This window comes from Phalangium opilio, unplaced genomic scaffold (genome assembly GCF_054372755.1).
Source record: "Phalangium opilio isolate 3A_F unplaced genomic scaffold, DU_Popi_V2 ptg000032l_1, whole genome shotgun sequence".
Classification (NCBI taxonomy): Eukaryota; Metazoa; Arthropoda; class Arachnida; order Opiliones; family Phalangiidae; genus Phalangium; species Phalangium opilio.
Window position 1 is genome coordinate 2,874,611 of NW_028324159.1, and position 13,479 is coordinate 2,888,089.

Here is a 13,479-nt window from a genome sequence, read left to right on the forward strand (position 1 = left end):
TTCACTCTTTGAACGTGCCAATCCAAAACGTCTGTTATTTCAGTAGAGAAATTGAATATGGATATCTCTCGATACGTCGTGTCTGTCGTAGGTCTTGTTGTGGTGGTGTTTTTTTTTCATAATGATGATTTTGGAAGTTCTATAGGGTATCGTATTTTTAGTATTTAATTTTACTCTTGTTGGCTATGATGAAATATCTTTCTATTGGCGCATGTTGATACGATATGTATGTAGTTGAAGGAAAATGCTCATTTGTCGAAACAATGTTGTACTTGGTTATATTAGTTGTGTAAATAGGGGGAGGGGTTGAAATAAAACTAACATTTGCTGGCTATTAAATGTTCATTTAAATATAAAACTTTTGGCTATGTTTTTAAAATTTTGTCACGAAACTCTTAGCTTAAACCTAAGGAACACTGCTGTTTTATAATCATTTTTTGAACATGGGTTACCTAAGAGACGATGGAATGGTTTTCAAATTTTAAATGTACTTTAAATATTTTCAGAATTTTTTTGCAAATTCTACCCCTGTTGATTTATAGGAATAGCCACCTGTCACGCAGACAGTTTACCCTAGCTATTTAGAAACACAAAGAGAATATGCAAAAGTTCCCGGAATATTTTGATTGAAAAAAATTGTTTAGTTATTTTTGGGGGCAATGTCTATATTTTTTTGGTAACCACAATAGTGAAAAGTTCTATTACACTTAAAAATCTATTTCTACACAAAGTGTAGAGTGTTAGTTAATCAGACAATTAAATTAGTTCATATTTTATTTTAGCGAAAATACTATTACTGGTATATTTTACAAAAATTATACAAAGAAAAGAATATACTAAAAGATAATATTTTAATATAAAATCTCAGCTATTGTAATGTTCTAGTTGTAGCTAAAAACTATATAGTTTGGATTATTAATGCTATGGTTTTATAAAACCTTGGGGATTATTTGAAACTTTTTAAAATGAGTTATGTATAAATTTAAAGGGTGTCTTAAGGAAAAAAATTAGAACGTTGTTAATGAAGTTGTGAAACTGATATTTAGTGAACTCTTTGAAAAAATTAATTCGAATTGATATTGTTTTAAAATTTGGATACTAGAGCCTAAATTTAAGTTCAACAAGTCTGTTCAGTGTTAAGTAGCCTTTTTTACGGTCTGATTAAGGAATCATATTTAGTTGCAACGCTTTACCAACAGGGGCTACGCTTTTATTTTTAATTTCTACCTCTTAGAAATTCTATAATTAACGCCAGATTTGTGGCTTTTTACCTCTCCGAGTGACGTATGTCACGGAGAGGTTCTGTAACGATCGTGTGTGTCTGTGTGTCTGTTGTTACACCCACGTGACCGCGTTCGCAGTTTCCAAATCGGAGCAAACGTGTTCGCCATTTCCGAACTGCTTTCACTGTCACGGAAATAGCTCCTCTACTTGAGTTCTCACACCACCATCTTCTGGTCTTTGTCCAACCCCCACGGACACCAGTCTGTACTTACTGGCTTCTAATCACCATCATCTTTTGGTCTTCGTCCATCCCACACGGACACCAGTTAGTACATACTGGCTTCTAATCACCACCATCTTCTGGTCTTCGTCCATTCCACTTGGACACCAGTCTGTACTTACTGGCTTCTAATCACCACCATCTTTTGGTCTTCGTCCATCCCACACGGACACCAGTTAGTACATACTGGCTTCTAATCACCACCAACTACTGGTCTTCCGTCTATTCCACATAGACACCAAATCTGCCTCATTGGCTTCTAACTCCATCGTCATCGTTTGGTTTAAGACATTCACGGCGATCAGCTAGGGTTACGAGAAACGTCTAGCCTCCCTAGGGTGGGTTGCCCACCAAAGGTTTTCGCAATTGCGGTTGTTCTTGCTTTTAACTGTAGTTCGACACCCTTATATACTACCTATTTGAGTAAGGCGAAGCAACCGGCGTATGCTTCATTTCAAACGCCAATATCAATCAATTCTCTCAAGAATGTTTAATTGTTCTTTATCAAAACGATGTAACGCTCAAAGAGACAAATAACTAACGAAGAAAATATTTAATTTTAATTACATTTATTTTGATATTTAAGATAATCTTGTTTCTCAACTCAAAATTAATACGGAAAGAGTTAAAAAGCAGTCTATGTTTTTGTCTGTGTGTGTCCGTCCATTGTTACACTAGTGCGTCGCGTTAGCAGTTAGCCTTGTGTTGATGTGTTAAGAAATCATACAGAACCTTAATATTCCCTTTTTCCATAATATAAAGTGAATATGTGGAAGTATTTTTCGTAATTATGATGCATTTAGTACTTTTGTAGCTTTAAAGCTCTGTTTCATTTTGATATTCTAAAGATTTTTTTTAATATTGTTATTTGAAATGGCTGTTTATATATTACTTAAGCTATACTACATCTTATATAGAATAATCCTTGGTTTAGTGATTTCATGAAGAAAACTAAGACCTAGACTCCGGCGGGTATAACAAGTATTATCCGCAATAGGCTTAGTGAAACAAAGAGTAAATAATTGGGCCTGAGGTGAAGTAAACTTTTGGCTTTGATTTTCTTGTCTGAAATGAAGAGACATCAACGGTTCAGAGTGAGCCATAAGTTAAATACACTGTTAAATAATCAGGTTAAGATTTTATAATAGACGAAATGGTGGCAATTAGATTAGTAAAAGGGCTAATGGTAAACGGGTAGTAGCTACAGACTTATTATTCTCTTTATGGTGCGCATTGACTATTAGTGCGTCTAGCTTTGGTGTTATTTAACGTTAACATTCATGTTGGCAAACTAAGAATATTGTTGAAGTGAGACGAGACGATAGTGTTTACACTGTAAACCAGTTATTAATGTAGCTATCAGAATATAGGGTAAACAGCTGAAGCGTTGACCTCATTTCCTGTTTTTTCCCCATTGACTGATTTCCATGTGTCCAAGATTTATCCTTATTGGATGTAAAATGTCGTCTGCTTTACTGTATATTCGCTATGCTTGGAATACTGCTTCAATATTTCGTAAATTTTTACTTCAAAAAGTGAAATAATTCCATATCTAGGTAAATAAGTTTGTAGTTGTAGACCTCTTGACTCGGAGATGTAATATTTTGGTTTTCCCAACTTGTTTTCTCTCGTAGCAATAGCTAAGCCCTAGAACCGTCCCACCTCTCCCTTTTCACAGCTATTGCCAAGACAACTCTTTCAAAGTTAACACTGAACCATCGAAAACCTTAAACTTGTTCGAGGGCCGATAATTTTACCCAGTCATGAATTATTTTAAAGGGAATGTTAAACTATTTGTACAACTTGGCCAGGTACCATTGATTTTAGGGTTTCCTCCTGGTTAAATTTTATAAGGATTCCAGGCACTTTACATTCCCTTTAAAATTACTATTTCTAAGTGCAGTTCACTGACGAACCGCTCTCTTTTTCTAATCATTGCGTCACTGACTTCGTACCAGCCGTTGTCTTTCCTCACAAAGTTCACATAATGTCCCTCAGCCAACTATTGACCGTTATGAATAATCGCCCCTTAAGTTTTAAAAGCATCTCGTTGAAAGTGACGCGTTGATTTTCGAAACTTAATACTTTAGTTGTAATGTTAATTGGTCAACCATCTTTGTAATCACCTCGGAAAAGACAGAAATACGTTCTTCCCCCTGGATATAATTACAAATTTTATCTCGGTTTTCTAGTGGAAAATGCAAAATGTTGCTTTCAACAATATTTTCCGAATTTTCTTCAACTTGATCCAAAAAAAGAGAGGAGGGACCACTTTGAAAACTCTCAAACTTTTGGCATCCAGTAAGAGGCTTCTAGGCCCCGAGGACTCTGGTTAGACATATCTACCTATTCTATAGTGTTTAAGCATTCCCGACAACCGCGCGCTAATTAAGCCGGGGAAGCTTTTAAGCTTGTCTAATATTTTGGGGTAATAATAACTTGTATATTTTAGATTACAAAGAAGGTGCAAAGATATTCAAATCCCCTTCTGGTTGGTTTTATAAATGTTATTCCGTAATGAAAAAGTAACGTTTTTTTTCGTTTAGACCTTCGTCTAGTGGAGAGGATGACGCTTTGTTATTAGCCAGTCCGGGAAAGACTTCGGAGAGTATGGATATTTTATATTAATCTTTCACCTTAAATTAGGCGTAAGTAATACACGATTGCAGGCGACAACGAAAGCCAAGTAAATAAACAAAGGTATAGCGATTTGGAAATTTCGTAGCCCACAGAAAGTACTTCGGAAAGTAAGTATGGGCGATTCAATAAATTTTCCTTCGTAGCTTCAACTAGGAGTCATGATCCAACGCGAGACCTAGATCATGAACTTACGTACGTTCGTATTATTTTACTCTAGGTGATGACGAAAGAGAAAATCTGGAAGTTAGCAGTGGGAAGTCTGATAGAAATCCTTTGCAAAAAAAAGAAGGAAAAGATAAGAAGAAAGGCGAGTTCGAAGCTAGTTTTGGGAAGTCCGAAGGTTACTTGCTTACTTTCGCGTAGTTTTACACAAGGTACATGCGAAAGTAGGCTGAAAAATATAGTTCACGTATTTCCTTATTTTCATGTCGTCTGCTACATTTTAATACCAAGACCTAATGTAATCTAATCATTAAAGTAGTCGGGAATCTCTCACAATGTCAGATTTGAATGTGGCAAACATGTTAGAAATCTAAGATAAGGGTGACTTTTTCGTAATTGATAAACACGGAAAAATTAAAGGTGAAATGCATACTTTTCTGTATGAGTTTCAACAGTATTTACATCAGAACCGAGTGATTCAGTTCGAAATCCGATATCGCTATACACGCAATTTTCAGTACCCACGCTAATATCAGATTTCATTACTAAAGAGTCAAACTGAACTGACAGATCATAAGAACTTGGTGTAGCATTGGATATTTCCAAATCCATTGTTGTTTGTAAACCAACATTGTGGCCAAGTTTAGCGTAGAAATTATATTGGGTAGTTTGGTTTTTCGGCTTCTGCTGTTTTCTTGCTAGGTATTTCAATTAAAAAACAAAGAAATCTTGGAAACAATATAAAAATTCATCTTAAAGAAACTGGAAAATTCAGCAAATCTTTAACGGAAAGAGAGCTAAAGAAAACCGTTAAGCCTAGTTGAGCAGCCGATTTTTCTATAGTATTCCCCACTATCCCCAAGAGCTGCTACCATCGCAAACTACTTTCAGCTTGTCACGTGACATTAATGATGAGCTAATCTAACTCTGATTCGATTGGTAGTTGAAAACGAGGCTCATCAACCACCCCCTTGTGTCCCCCTTTGCTTCTAATTTTACACGAATACCGTTGCAAAAGGCAGCAAATTGTTAAAATTCTTCACTTTCAGGTTTTTCTATGCGCCTTTGCCATTATGAAAGCGCTCACATTTTTTCATGGCATCCAAAATTAACCTATTTCACGAATTAATTAGGCTCAAGCTTTCAGCTAAGCCTAGGTATTTTCAAATAGTAATCATTTTCTGCTTTTTACATAAATATCAGATAAATAACTAGGATTTCTACTCGGAGAGCGCATTAAGGCCTTTCAGAGAGGTCCGCACTTCTTCCAAGTTCCATCCAATTAATTTATAATCTAAGAATTCAGAGCTAATGAAATGCAACCTTCCCATTCCAGAGTCTCTCTTCAAAATGGGAAAATGGCGTCGCCTTATCGAGTCAGCAACGAATGTGTGACGTCAATCACGTGAGTAGTAATCTTAACTCTCTCGTTATCAGTTTGGGAAGTACACGTAGCGTTCCTTGTTTGTTTTTGAAATGTTTTCTTGCCTATCCAAAATACTGATAAGATAAGTTGGGCCTTGTTTAAAAAACCTCAGAAAATTTAGAGCTATTCCCAGAGGCGTTTGAAAAAGAAAGAATTTTGAAAGTCACCCAACTTGAGTTCTTTCCTTGCGTCAAATATCAGGTCTAAGTACGAGAAATTCTGAAGAGAGGAATTTTTTTCCATTAATAGATAGACGATATATAAGTTCATTATCATGGTAAAAGTAACTCCGCTTTGTTTACGTAATCTTCTCCCGTTGATAATCATCAATGAACGCAAACTCTCTAAATGACTAATAAGTACAACAGTGTTGCCATTATTTTGGAATTTTCCCACATTGTGGGAAATTTTGGTCTTGTTTCTGTGGGAAGAAGGTAATTTTTTTCCAAATTCGGTCAAATGTGGGAATTTTCGTGGTTGTTGAAAAATTTTAATCGGTTAAGTAAATGCAAAGAACAAGGCAGATTTTTTCACTCTAACCTGTAAGATCCACCTCTTATAGAAACAGCTCTGGGGCTCCTTCAACTCTCCATACTCATAGTCATACGTCATGACTCAACGGTAAGCGGTAGAGGCTGGGTAGCTGCGCGTAGAAGTTGATAGTTTAGGCGGGAAACTCCGGCTGAGACAGGGTGCCTGCAAAGTTAGCTTAGCCTTTAACTTATCCAACCGAATTACCGAACCAAATGTATTCATGCGGCTCACACCTGCCGTTTTAAGTTTGACACAAGACGAGCGTTAAGAGATTTTTTGTCCTGGAACCTGAGTATCTTTTAAGGATTTATGTGAGACATTTTTTCTAATATTGTGATTTTCAGTTATATCTCTTAGTGACAAGGGGTTATTGGTACAATTGCACTATATCTATGCACATGAAATAACGGTCTTACCTGACTAATTAGACCTCGGGGAGTTTAAAAAAAATAGTTAAAAAAATATTGGCCCGCCGCAAGTTGGTCAAAATTTTTTTGGAAAATTTGAAAATTGCATGTACTTACCGCCATTAAGACCGCTACGCCTTTTCCAAAATATTGTGGTTTATCTTCATTTACTTCCCAAATAATGTTACACCTTTTCCAAAATATTATTGTTTATCTTCATTTACTTCCCAAATAATATTACGCCTTTTCCAAAATATTATTGCTTACCTTCATTTACTTCCGAAATAATCTACGCAATTTAGCAAAATATCTTTGTTTATGGCGGTAAGTAGTAGTACATGCAATTTTCAAATTTTCAATAATTGTTTTGACCAACTTGCGGCGGGCCAATATTTTTTTAACTATTTTTTTAAACTCCCCGTGGTCTAATTAGTCAGGTAAGACCGTTATTTTATGTGCATAGATATAGTGCAATTCTACCGGGTTATAATTTAATTTCTTTGAAAAAAGACTTTTTAGTAAGCATGGATTCTGATGAAGACTCTTAATTTCTGATGAAGACTCTTAATTATCACACACCCCCGAAAAACGTGGACAAGAGCAATAAGCCACCTTCTAAAAGAGTCAAACTATTCCAAGATGCCTGCCTTGGTAATGATGATTTACGTGCTGTGGAAAAAGTGAATTGGAAAAACATTCCAAGGGGTTGAAAGTTTGAAACACATCAAAAACGTTAAGAGTTTGTCCAACACCAGTAGCATTTCCGACAAAATCCAAAAACCTAATGAAGATAATGCAGTGAAGAAGGCTGAAATTAAACTAACCGCGTTTTTTGCAGGACATAATATAGCGTTGCATACTGTAAGACCATCTAATACCCCTTTTGAAAGATTGCTTCAAAGACTCAAAAGTTTTACGAAAAACGCATCTATGTCAAACTAAATGTTCATCTATAGTTAATGGGATCCTCGCAAAAGAAATAAATGAGAAGACAGTGGAACGTCTGCGAAATTCAAATTTTTCTATACTAGTTGATGAAAGTAAGGATATCGCCGATTTTAAGAACCTATGCGATAGTTCGGGTGTTGCTAAAACAGCTTTTAGAACTAATGAAACTTGACGCAAAAGACTGTCCCGCTGAAAAGCTGTTTAATGGTTTTAGCCAATGTCTTGATAAGTTTGAAATTCCCTTGGAAAACATATTAGTGGCATGCGATGGGTGTTCAACTAAGGTAGGAATACACAACTCATTTGTTCTTCGTCTTAACGAAAAGGTTCCAAAATATTAGTAAATTAGCTAAAATTATAATATCAATGCAATTTTCAAATGCGAAGGCAGAAAGAATATTTTCAAAAGTTACAGATATTAAAACCAAAAAAAAAAGAAACAAAATAGGTAGCGATTGTCTAAATTTGTGTACAGTTAGATCACAAGTCGAAGCTCGTGATTTAAACTGTTTTTCATTTCAACCCACTAAATGTCATTTGGAATTTCATAGTGCTACTATGTATCAAAATATATGATTGAAATTCTGGAAATTAATTTAAAAAAAAAGATTTTGTGATTAAGAATAAATCTGCATTAAAACCAAAAAAAACTTATTTTGAAATATTAGCTACATTTCAGTATTTTACTAAATTAACTCGATTGTAGTTTTACCCTATTGTTTGCAATAATGCTTATCTCAAGAAACTATTATTTTTAGTTTTTCAAAATTTAATAGCTACGAAAACTAGTTCAAGTATCATAACAGCGAGGCTCTGACGAGAATCGAACTCATGATCTCCTGTTTACGAGACAGGCGCTTTAACAACTAAGCCACGGAGCCCTGGTTCCAAAGGTAGATTAATGCTGAATATTTCAGTAATTTTCCTAAATTAACTCGTTTGTAGTTTTACCCTATTGTTTAAATATATGCGTATCTCAAGCAACAATTATTTTTAGTTTTTCAAAATTTAATAGCTACGAAAACTAGTTCAAGTATCATAACATCGAGGCTCTGACGAGAATCGAACTCATGATCTCCTGTTTACGAGACAGGCGCTTTAACAACTAAGCCACGGAGCCCTGGTTCCGAAGCGAGATTAATGCTGAATATTTCAGTAGTTTTCCTTAATCAACTCGTTTGTAGTTTTACCCTATTGTTTAAATATATGCTTATCTCAAGCAACTATTATTTATAGTTTTTCAAAATTTAATAGCTACGAAAACTAGTTCAAGAATCATAACAACGAGGCTCTGACGAGAATCGAACTCATGATCCCCTGTTTACAAGACAGGCACTATAACCACTAAGCCACGGAGCCCTGGTTCCGAAGCGATATTAATGCTGAATATTTCAGTAATTTTCCTCAATTAACTCGTTTGTGGTTTTACCCTATTGTTTAAATATATGCCTATCTCATGCAACTATTATTTTTAGTTTTTCAAAATTTAATAGCTACGAAAACTAGTTCAAGTATCATAACAACGAAGCTCCGAAGAGAATCGAACTCATGATCTCCTGTTTACGAGAAAGGCGCTTTAACAACTAAGCCGCGGAGCACTGGTTCCGAAGCGAGATTAATGCTGAATATTTCAGTAATTTTCCTCAATTAACTCGTTTGTGGTTTTACCCTATTGTTTAAATATATGCGTATCTCAAACAACTATTATCTCACCAAAAACATCTCTGTCAAAATATGCCAAGTTGTTTGGCCGTAAAAAGAAGTGAGATCTAAAATACGGCCAAGTTATTATCTCCAGGTGAACCAACATTTTATTCGACTTAAAACTTCTCAAGAATGTTTTTCTGACTTGGCCATTTGCATATCAAGGATTCGTTTAATTCCAGATATGGATCGAAATTAAAATATTAAATCAAATTGGTTAAATATTCTTGATAAGCCTTTGTGGTTAAACTTGTAATTTCCGTTATTGACCTTCACGGGTGCAAAGAAGAAGGATGCAAGTTTGGAATGCTAATGGCCAAGTCAGAAAAACATTCTTGAGAAGTTTTAACTTAAGTCGAATAAAATGTTGGTTCACCTGGAGATAATAACTTGGCCGTATTTTAGATCTCACTTCTTTTTACGGCCAAACAATTTGGCATATTTTTACAGAGATGTTTTTGGTGAGATTTCACTCCTTTTTGTACGTGCATGTTCTTGTAGATTTATAGAAGTAGGATTATGAAGTGAAATAAACATTTGTACTTTTAGATTTTTATTTGTTCTTTCCAAGAGTTTTACTTGGCTTTGCCTTTTTCAACTTTTTTGCATTCAACTTTCTTTTTTTTTCTCAGGCTGTGATAAATGTTAACCGTATTTCTATTCGAAGAACACAATATTGTGGCAAGTAACACTTTTAATCAACAGAATAGATTTAAGAAAAACGAAATGAATCAGAACACGCTTAGAACCATTTCAGACGAAATGAAAAGGAAATGAGTAAAAAAATTAATTACTAAAACATTATGTAAAAAACATAAATTTTGCATTAATACGAAAGAATCATATTAGTAAAAAATATTAATATTAAAAGACGAAAAAATTAAATTATAATGTCCTATTACGAGGGGATATAAATTATAAAACCCCCATTTCAGGGGCTAACAGGGGAAAATTCCCGCTTTTGGGACTTTTTCCTTTCTTTGTATGCCAAATTTTATCACTCCCGCAACACCGGAAGTGCCCTAGAGGTTTAGATGATGACTCTAATTTTAAACCCCCATTTCAGGGGCTAAAAGGGGGAAACTCCCGCTTTTGGGACTTTTCCCTTTGCTTGTATGCTTAGTGGTACAAGTATGCCAAATTTCATCATTCTGGCACCACCGGAAATGCCCTAGAGGTTTAGATGATGACTCTAATTTTAAACCCCCATTTCAGGGGCTAAAAGGGGGAAACTCCCGCTTTTGGGACTTTTCCCTTTCCTTGTATGCTTATTGGTACAAGTATGCCAAATTTCATCATTCTAGCACCAACGGAAATGCCCTAGAGGTTTAGATGATGACTCTAATTTTAAACCCCCATTTCAGGGGCTAAAAGGGGGAAACTCCCGCTTTTGGGACTTTTCCCTTTGCTTGTATGCTTAGTGGTACAAGTATGCCAAATTTCAAAATTCTAGCACCACCGGAAATGCCCTAGAGGTTGTGATGATGTGTCAGTCAGTCAGTCAGTCTCATAATGTATCATTTTCACATAGGATTATCACAGAAACCAAATGAGTTAGAAAGCTGGAAGTTGGAGGACTTCCTAGGATTAACACTGTGCCCTTGAGGTGAAAATATGAGTGGTGTACTATTCCCCAGAACCGAGTTAAGAGGGGGTCAAAATGAGGCTGAAATGTTTCGGGTAAAGGATTGCTGGTAGTGCACGACAACTTGGCGGGTGCACTGCCGTGCACCCAGATTTATAGTTTTTCAAGATTTAATAGCTACGAAAACTAGTTCAAGTATCATAACAACGAGGCTCTGACGAGAATCGAACTCATGATCTCCTGTTTACGAGACAGGCGCTTTAACAACTAAGCCGCGGAGCCCTGGTTCCAAAGGAAGATTAATGCTGAATATTTCAGTAATTTTCCTTAATCAACTCCTTCGCAGTTTTACCCCATTGTTCGCATATATGCATATCTCAAGCAACTATTATTTTTAGTTTTTCAAAATTTAATAGCTATGAAAACTAGTTCAAGTAACATAACAGCGAGGCTCCGACGAGAATCGAACTCATGATCTCTTGTTTACTAGACAGGCGCTTTAACCATTAAGCCACGGAGCCCTGGTTGCGAAGCGAGATTAATGCTGAATATTTCAGTAAATTTACTAAATTAACTCCTTCACTGTTTTACCCTATTTATTGCATTAATGCATATCTCAAGCAACTATTATTACCTCTCCGTGTGACGTAGTCCAGGAGAGGTTCTGTAACGGCCGTGTCTGTGTGTGTGTGTGTGTCTGTCTGTCTGTCCGTTGTTACACCCACGTGACCGCGTTCGCAGTTTGCCTATCGGAGCAAACGTGTTCGCCATTTCCGAACTGCTTTCACAGTCACGGAAATGGCTCCTCTACTTGAGTTCTCAAACCACCATCTTCTGGTCTTTGTCCATCCCACACGGACACCAGTCTGTTCTTACTGGCTTCTAATCACCACCATCTTCTGGTCTTATTCCATTCGATCTGGACACCAGTCTGTACATACTGGCTTCCAATCACCACCATCTTCTGTTCTTTGTCAATCCCACATTGACACCAGCCTGCACTTACACTGGCTTCTAACACCACCACCCACTGGTCTTCCGTCTATTCCACATAGACACCAATCTGTATCATTGGCTTCTACTCCATTATCATCGTTTGGTTTTAGGATATACGCGGCGATCAGCTAGGGTTACGAGAAACGTCTAGCCTCCCTCAAGGCGCGTTTATAAGCGAGCGAGAAAGGGTGCTTTCGCTTGTGTATGAAGCCAAAACTTCATCGTCGTGATCGGAAAAAGCTTGCGACGTCAGCGTACACTAGATAGTTCATGTTTATAAAGGCGCTGGGACTCGCGACTCGAGAACTGATTGTTTTAGAACGAGAGAGTTAAAATGGCGACGATGATTGAGCAACGCATAATCGTTTTAACAGCAATGGAAGGTTTATTACTAACCAAAAAGAAACTATTGCTGTTAAAAAAGAAAAAACAGTTGGAAAAGAAAAAGGAAAGAAAAGCACGAAGGTGGGGAACTCATCCAATTTGGTTGAACCGGGAAGAGGAGGGATATTTTCATACGTTGTTAAGCCTTTCCTGTTTTACTCTATGTATTTTGCATCAAATTTATATATTGATAACACTAGTTAGTGAACATGAGAAATCTTGATCAAGATTATTTTTGCAATTTTGTTCGAATGTCACCAGAACATTTTGATGAGCTAGTAGGCTTGATTTCAAATGATTTAAAAAAATTTCCACCATCAAGAAAACCACTTTCTCCAGCTCATCGTTTAGCCATACTTTTAAGGTAAATCTTCAATTATTGTTAAATCGTGTGTATAAAAATTCAAGGCAAATTATAAATTTTTCAGATTATTGGCCAGTGGTGACTCTCTGACTAGCACAGCTTTTGGGTTTAGAGTTCATAAGTCTACAGTCCATACTGTTCTTGTAGAAACTTGTGATGCTATTTGGAAACGCCTTCAGCCTTTATATTTGAAAGTAAAGTACCAACAGGCTTACATCTTAGATATCAGGCTCTGTATAACATTAGTTTTGACACAAGGCACCAACGGAAGTTATGTGGACCCAAGCTGCGTCTGATTATGGTCGTCTGTGGCAATTTCCTAACTGTTGTGGAGCTGTTGACGGGAAACATGTCGTTATCCAACAACCACCAAAGACCGGCTCTATGTACTACAATTATAAAGTACGAAGCATTGATATAGAACAATTATAGCCAGAGGTTTCATTATTTCAAACGTTTTAAAGGGCACAAATTCTATTGTTTTGATGGCTGTGGTAGCTGCAGACTACAGATTTTTAGCTGTTGACGTAGGAGGTTACGGATCAAGCTCTGATGGGGGTGTATTTAAAGCGTCCCCTATTGGTCAGGCGTTGGCCAAAGACAAATTAGGCTTGCCACCACCGTGTAAATTACCACGATCCGAAACAATATTGCCCCATGTTTTGCTGGGAGATGAGGCATTTCAGCTTCGACCCGATTTTATGCGTCCATTTTCCGCGAATGATTTGAATTCAAAAACTAGGGTTTTTAATTATCGTCTAAGTAGAGCAAGGTAGTATCTTCTCATTGTTAGAACATCAATTATTTGCATTTAATAATGCTCCA

General features: G+C 36.4%; 3 non-coding genes across 3 annotated transcripts; all 3 read right to left on the reverse strand.

The window, feature by feature from the left end:
- Positions 1-8,429: 8,429 nt before the first annotated feature.
- TRNAT-CGU (transfer RNA threonine (anticodon CGU)) lies at positions 8,430-8,502 on the reverse strand. Its single transcript has one exon. It is a non-coding gene; the product is annotated as a tRNA-Thr (tRNA).
- A 166-nt stretch (positions 8,503-8,668) lies between these two features.
- On the reverse strand, positions 8,669-8,741 carry TRNAT-CGU (transfer RNA threonine (anticodon CGU)). Its single transcript has one exon. It is a non-coding gene; the product is annotated as a tRNA-Thr (tRNA).
- Positions 8,742-8,907: 166 nt separating this feature from the next.
- TRNAT-UGU (transfer RNA threonine (anticodon UGU)) lies at positions 8,908-8,980 on the reverse strand. Its single transcript has one exon. It is a non-coding gene; the product is annotated as a tRNA-Thr (tRNA).
- Positions 8,981-13,479: the final 4,499 nt, after the last annotated feature.